Below are 7757 nucleotides of genomic sequence, written 5' to 3'. Positions count from 1 at the left end.
TGTTCCTAAGAGAAATGTAAGACTAGGTTCCCACAAGTTTCTGTTCATAGCATTTTCATCAAGCATTCAGTACATAACCTTGTTTTACGCATATTTCTGTCTAAAAACACCTTACTTAATATTTCTTATAGTTCATTATATGTAATATGTCTTTCTATCAAACACTAATGAAGAAGAGTTTAATATTTCCCTCACCTTGGGTAATGTGACAGCAAATTTTTTTGGCATTCAGTCTCATGATAACGCTATCCACTATACTTTGTGCTTATAAGGTTGATTAGCATCTCAAGAATTCACAAATTTAGCCACTTTTCCATCGTCTCCATAGCTTCATCACACACTATAGATGTTAGCACTTTCCAAAACAGCCTCATGAACAGATTGGCAAATTTCCTCCTCTTTTTTCTGGATGTACTTGACTGTTGATTCATTCACATTGAACTCATAAGGAACAACACTATAACTCATGCCTGAAAGAAAAGCTTATCTAATATATGTATTCTCTTTGTAAGGCACAACATAGCCTTCCAGTGCTTGGGAACACTAGCCAGTACTTCAGCACTGCTCTTAGGGCCATTCTGAATAGCAACATCACCAACAAAAAGCACAAAAATGCAAAAATCATGACATTCAACAGACCACAAAAAGGACATTTGTCTTTAGTGTGAGACATGTCCAACCTCAGCTGGAAAGGTGCATGTCCACCAGTTCAAACTTTTTAGCACTGTACATGTTTCCATGAATAATCAAATTTACAGAACACCACTGCGTTGTACAACTTTATTTAAAAGTGAACTTTATGGTACATGAATTTTTCAATAATATCTCAATAAACCTGTTATTTAAAAAACTCTAAAAAAGAAACATTTAAGTATCAGTTCTACATGCAACATACAAAACTTATGTTTTATATACCACTATCTGTGGCTTCCTTTCTCTTCTATGTATCCCGTGAAATAGAAATATCTCATTCTGTTGTATGAGAGATTAACGAGACTGACTGGCAGAAAGAAGCAGATGAAGAGGAAACCCAGAAAGAGGGCTCTTTCTGGTCTCTCTACAGTGCTCCTGACCCCAGTTCCCACTCTCCTGAGACCTGCTTGCCCAATCCTTTCTTCAATCCCACTGTAATTAGTGCTCTGCTGAAATTGGCTCCAGAAGGCTTCTGTTCTGGCAACCAAAACCATTCTAAGTAATACAATAAATTTTTAGAAAATTTTCTTGAATCTTTTGATGAAGTGACAAATGAGTATAATTAGATCTTAAACTAGAATTTGAATAGACATTAAGATGACTGGAAAACATCAGATTGAATTCCTTAAGGTCGAATTAGGATCTTGGTCTTTGCTCTACCCAGAATTTAAGGATGCTATCCATTCATGTAAGGAAAATGTTGAAATGTAAGTACTGAGTAGCATAAAGTATTCCTGGCACTGTAGACAGTGCATTAGAATCCCTAGAATAAGCACCCCTTCACAAATGATAACAACTTGGTTTCTGAACCTGATTCTATCACTAATTAGCTATGAGACCTCTGTAAAATAAGATGAGGGGGCAAGAAATCAGTTCCTAAGGCCTCTTGCAGCTCTGATGGTTTTTGTTATGTAAATGAAACATGCTTCTTAAAATAGTTCATATGCTATTGATTATCTTACTAACCCCTTCCTTCATAGCCATCACAGAAGATAAATGTCAAGTCAGGCTGACTCAGCCCAGTGCATCCCGATCAATTTACGGTGTTCGACTAAGCACCATTCCAGCTCTCAGCTGAATTAGCAAATCCCTATTAAGATTACAGTGGATAATTAAAGTGTTATTTTAGTAGAGAGGCCTTGGAAGTATTTTTATTTTAATAGGACAGAAAAAGAGAGTAAGCTTCATTTCCCCTCCCTCCCCACCAAACATTCATTTTCTCCGCTGTCTAAGAGCCCAAGGCCCAAGGGAACTTTTCCCAGGTGATCTGAACCACTGGTACACAGCAGCTGGGGAGAGTCAGAGTGGAGCAGTATTCTCAAATTTTTAGTCTGCTGCAGAATCACGTGGAGGACTTATTAAAGAACAGCGTGCAGGGTTCCACCCCAAAGTTCTTGATTCATTAGATCCTGGGAGCATCAGAAATTTTACATTTCCAGCCAATTACCAAGCATGATGAACTGTTAGATTTTGGTTCAGACCCACAGCTTAAGAACCACAGAAAATCTCAAGAGAGTCAGTCCTTAGAGCAATATAACCTTATATTGCCTCTGAGAGGTTGTCGAGTTGGGATGTTATTGTATCAGAGATTCGCAGGTAAAGAGAGGCTCCATAAAGGTTTGCATTGATATCTTCCCCTTTCCTATTTTTAGCTTTCCTAGACAGGTAAGGAGCCCCTCCTAAGAGCTTTCTAAAGTATTAGATGTATCTCCTTTCAAAGTGTCTCCATCACATGACATACCAACTGAAAGAAACCTATTCCCTCTTAAAGCATCTGACTGCTATGTAACCTGAGAATAGTTCTTTCATGAAACAGGTACATTCAAGCCTTACATTAATGTTTTATGCCCCATTGTTAATCAAGTAGTGACTCCTCTTCCTTTAGGTCAATCTTAGAGATTCAGTGTTCTGATATTCTATGAATATTTACTGTGCACAAGGTACCAGATCAGGAACTATGGGAGATACAGAGACCTAAACATACTGGCCACAATGCATTTACATTCCACAGCAGAATTAAGGGTACAAAGTAGAAGATGGCACATGACATTAGGAGGGCATGAGCAAAATGCTATCAGGGTCTACAATGGATCACCTTTTGAAGAGGAAATCATGGCTAGCTTCATAGCATGGATCTTTTTTCCTTAAGATTTTGAGCTTCTGTAAATTTGGCCCTTTGTCACTTGGTGTTTAATGCTTTTTGTGATACTAGGAATGATTAACCTATCTAACATCAGTGGCATAACATTTTCTCTCTAAGAAATAAAAAAAAAAGAGGGGTGCCTGGGTGGCTCAGTCGGTTGAGCATCTGACTCTTGGTTTTGGCTCAGGTCATGATCTCCCAGTTCGTGGATTCGAGACCTGTGCTGGGCTCTGCACTGTTAGCATGGAACCTGCTTGGGATTCTCTCTCTCCGTGTGTGTGTGTGTGTGTGTGTGTGTGTGTGTGTGTCTCTGTCTGCCCCTCCCCCACTCATTCTCTCTAAACAAACTAACAAACTTTAAAGAAAGGAAGAAAGAAAAAGAGAGATAGCTGAGTGGGACAGAAAAAAATAAAATGCTATTTGCTAAATAGCAATCTGGAAGTGATATCCAAGTGACCAATTACCCACAGCAGTTCAGTGGAACTCCCTTCTTTAACCTTTGTCTCTTCTCCTCCTTCCATTACACACACACGCACACACACACACACCCGTCCACCCCCACCCTGTCCCTTTCAGCTTATCCATGAGCTAAGCTAGCAGGGCAATTTGCAATTTTAGAAAGAGCAGAAAGGAAGAGCACAAAAACAGGTTGTTAACCTTATCATTTGGAGCTGTTGGAACCAACATATTTGCAGTTCCACTGGGACTTGCATTCCTATTTAGCATTAGAATAAATAGCACCAGGCATACTAATCTCTTGAGTATTTCAAAACAAATATAAGTGGGAATTGTGTGTGAAACCCAAACTGTGACACAACTTTCCACTATATGTAGTTCAGTTAGCTATGTTTCTCATCACACTTAAAATTTGAGATTTAATATCTTAAATACTTAGTGGCAGGTGGGAAGAAAAGTTACCTGCACCCCAATTATTATAAAGAAATTTTTAAATATGTTGTCAGGATACAATAGTAGGATTTCATGTTATTTAACTAATTCTAAGTACTTTTCATTCAAAATCAGAATAGAACAAAAGATTGTATCATGATGAATATCATTCTGTTTTTTAAATCAAGTGAATGATTTTTCAGTTTCCTGTTAATTCTACATCCTGGGAGACCACACCAAGTTACCCTTATCTTTTATTTAAATGATTGTTTGAGGCATTTAAAATCATAACTGCTAACTGCTGCTGGTAGTTAAGCATACCGGTGCATCCAGAGCTAAGAAAGCTTCCCTCTTATACAACACCTAAGAAAAAAAATGTTTCAGTTATTTATAGAGCAAAGGCTATGTCAGTGGAATTGAGGCTATGGTAATGTTAGCAAAAATATGGAAATCTATATGATATAATAGAAGACAAAACTAAGTCCTGTCACTAACTAGCTGTAAGACTTTGAATAGCTCACTTCAAATCTCTGGGTCTTGGTTTCTGCATCTATAAAATAGAATGATTGGACTTGGTGAGTCCAGAATAGGTAGCAGAATCATCTAGAGGGCTTCTTTTCTTTTCTTTTTATCTTTTTTTGAGAGAGAGAGAACGTGCACAAGCGGGAGAGGGGCAGAAGGAGGAGGGTAGAGACTCAAGCAGTCTCTGTGCTGCCAGTGGAGAGCCCTATGCAGGGCTCAGTCTCATGACTGTGAGATCAGGACCTGAGCTGAAATCTGAAATCCAGTGCCCAACTGACTGAGCCACTCAGGCGCCCCCATTTGGAGAGCTTCTTAAAAGTATCTGTGCCAAATCCCCCAGCTCCTCTACTCTAGATTACCCCCTCAGAAACCAGGCAAGCATGTTTCTGAAAAAGCTCTCTAGGTCATTCTGGATGCCCTTCTGCATCTTCCCAACCCTTCCCCTACTCCTCATTTCTAGGATTCTCTAAGGCTATGAAATACATCTTTTTTCTTGGTTTATATCAAAGTGGTGCCAAGTTAGAAAAGAAATTAAAGCACTTCCCTGAAAACTTGCATTTTTTCCCCAAGTTTTTATTTAAACTCTAGTTAGTTAACATATGGTAAACTTGGTTTCAGGTGTAGAATTTAGTGATTCATCACTTACATATAACACCCAGTGCTCATCCCAACAAATGCCCTCCTTATTGCCCATCATCCACTTAGCCCATCCACCGCCCACTTCCCTCCATCAACCCTCAGTTTGTTCTCTGTATTTAAGTCTCCTATAGTTTGCTTCCCTCTCTCTCTCTCTCTCACCCTTTTTTTTCCCCTTCCCATATGCTCTTTTTAAAAGATCCTTCCTGTCTTATTCGGGTTGAAATCTTAGAATTTCAAGCTCCCAGAGGCCATCATAAACATAGGCTTTAAAAATAAAGATGTGGTTCTATACTCTTTTAAAACTTTCAGAATTTAATTGGCCTCAACATTTGGCTTGTTTTCATACTGGAATGTCTTTTTCTTTATAAATTTTGTTCAGAAAAAGAGTGTATCCTTTCCAACTTGGATAGACTTATTCAATGATAATCCAAAAACAAAACCAAAAACAAAACATTTATTAAATGCCCTTTTGTACCTGATACGATGCTAGAAGATACATAAAACAAACTTGAAAAAATTATTGCTGCTCTCGAAAATATTTCCAATATCAATAGCATAAATAGTGAAACTTGAAGTTCGATGGTTTTACAATTCAAGGTATAGAATTCTCTATTGACCTATTACAGACCTCTATGTTCCAAAGCATTTGAATATTTATAATCTATTTTTATCCTCAGATCAACCTGAAATACATTCAAAAGGCATTTTAATTCTGATTTATTCTGACAAATAAATTAAAAACCAGACTAGATCCCTTGTCTTCTGTGAGCAACTATGAGTTCAGGAAACGTGAATGGTCTTTTATAGCCCCAAAGCCTAGCACACTGTCTGACATAAGGTAGGTGCTCAATAACTGAACAAATGAATAGATGGGTGTGTCCCCTCCCTCCGCAGCCCAGTTCTCCAAGGCAAGGATGCGAGGAGCGATGAAAGCAGCAGCGTGCCTAGACCGCTCTGAATCCTCACACTTGGGCACCAAGAGAAGTATCTTTCCTGGCTCAAGGTTCCTGATTTCTGGGGTTTCTGGTGAAGAGACAAGGTGACATCTACACTGTAGATATGCAACTACATGGTTATTTTTATTGACTTTGATTTCAAGGATTCTTCTAATTGCCTCCTGAACCCTAGGGCTGCCTCAGCCTTGTTTTCTTTTGTAGCAGCTGCAAACACTACAACTTCGGAATCGTTCCCAGCTGAAAACAGATGTTCACACTTAGTCATCTTTGTATGCACAGCATCTAACACAGTGCTTCGATTTAGGATCAGTAGGGGCTCCATAAATGTTTGTTAAATTGATCTGCAGAGGCCGTTGTGTCTAAAAACTATGGATGCTTGGCTTCTGCGCTTGGAGATTCTGATTTCACTGGTCTTGAGTGTGGTCTTGCATCAGAGTATTTAAGTTTTTCAGGCACAGCATAGCTGAGAACTACTGAACACACTTCATACATACTGCTCATTATTAAGAGGGAAATGAGTAGTTCATCAAGAGCAGAGATTATTAGCACATGATAGGAATTTTCTCTCTGATGTAGTCAGAAATGGGAAATGCTACGGAGAAATTTGGGCATGATCGTCACTCCCTTTATTTACACATTTCAAAGGCATCACGCTATTCCTGAGACAAGGTCCAAAATCCTTATCATGGACTGCAAAGCCTCTACTGTAACCACAGTCTGGCTTTCCAGTGTCATCTGGTGCTACCTTCTTCTTTACCTCCTTTGCAGCAAATTTCTTTCAGTGCCATGGGCTACCACACCCCTTCTCACTTTAGACCCTCCGAACTTCCTGGAATACTGCCCATTCCTCATCCTTACTCCCATCATCCCCCCATCCATCTATCCAGTTGTCTTACTAACTCCTAGGCACCATGGAGGCTCACAATTGAATGTCACTTTCTCAGGGAAGAATGTTTTCCTTGACCCTTCAGGCTAGAGGTTATATGTTCAGGCTAGAAGTTGTGTGTTCAGGCTACCTGGCATGACCTGGCATGTACCTGGCATGTACCTGGCATGTACCTGGCATAACAGTCACAGCTGTCATCTGTTACTTGTTAATTGTTCAATGTCTGTTTTCCTAGGTAACCCATAGGGAAGAGAAGAGGGCATCCTGGAGACAGACTGGCTCTGGAATATGAGCTCCAAAGACACAGAGCCAAGTCAATTCACCAATTACATAAGTTAGTCCATCTTCTTGGAGGCAGAGTGAGGAGACAGAGGATAAAAGGGGTCCTGGCATGTCTATTCCTGGGAAGTAAATGGATGGTTCATCCCTGTCCATGAAGGAACTAAGTAGGAAATAAGTACTATCTCACTCACAATATAGTTTCAATACCAGTAGAATGAAGTTTTTCTTTTTCTTTTTAATGTTTATTTTATTTATTTTGAGAAAGAGAGAGAGAGAGAGAGAGAGAGAGAGAGAGAATCCCAAGCAGGTCCCACATGATCGGCGCAGAGCCCAATGTGGGGCTCAATCTCACAAACAAGGAGATCATGACCTGAGCCGAAATCAAGAGCCAGACGCTCAACCAACTGAGCCACACCGGCTCCCCTAGAATGATGTTTTTCAAAAGGTACTTACAAAATACATTTTTAACAAAATCAATTCATAGTGCCCTGCAGGTGGTATGTCTGACGATGGTATGCAAGTAGAAGAAGTTTGGTGAATGGCTCTTTTGGCTTTTCTTCTAAACCGGTTGGTGTCTCTTTGTGTCTATATGTATAACAATATTTGAAGGTAGTATCAAAAGCCTGACTTTGAGGCCCCTCATGAAGCTGAGGCCCCTCTTGAAGCTGAGGCCCTGCCTACTACAGCCTCCCACTGTCACAAACTACCTCTGGCCCCTTCTTCAAGAGGCACCCTGGTTTTCAGACTG

This window comes from Crocuta crocuta, unplaced genomic scaffold (assembly GCF_008692635.1).
Source record: "Crocuta crocuta isolate KB4526 unplaced genomic scaffold, BGI_CrCroc_1.0 scaffold10, whole genome shotgun sequence".
NCBI classification, from domain to species: Eukaryota; Metazoa; Chordata; class Mammalia; order Carnivora; family Hyaenidae; genus Crocuta; species Crocuta crocuta.
Note: the sequence above shows the minus strand (reverse complement) of the source record.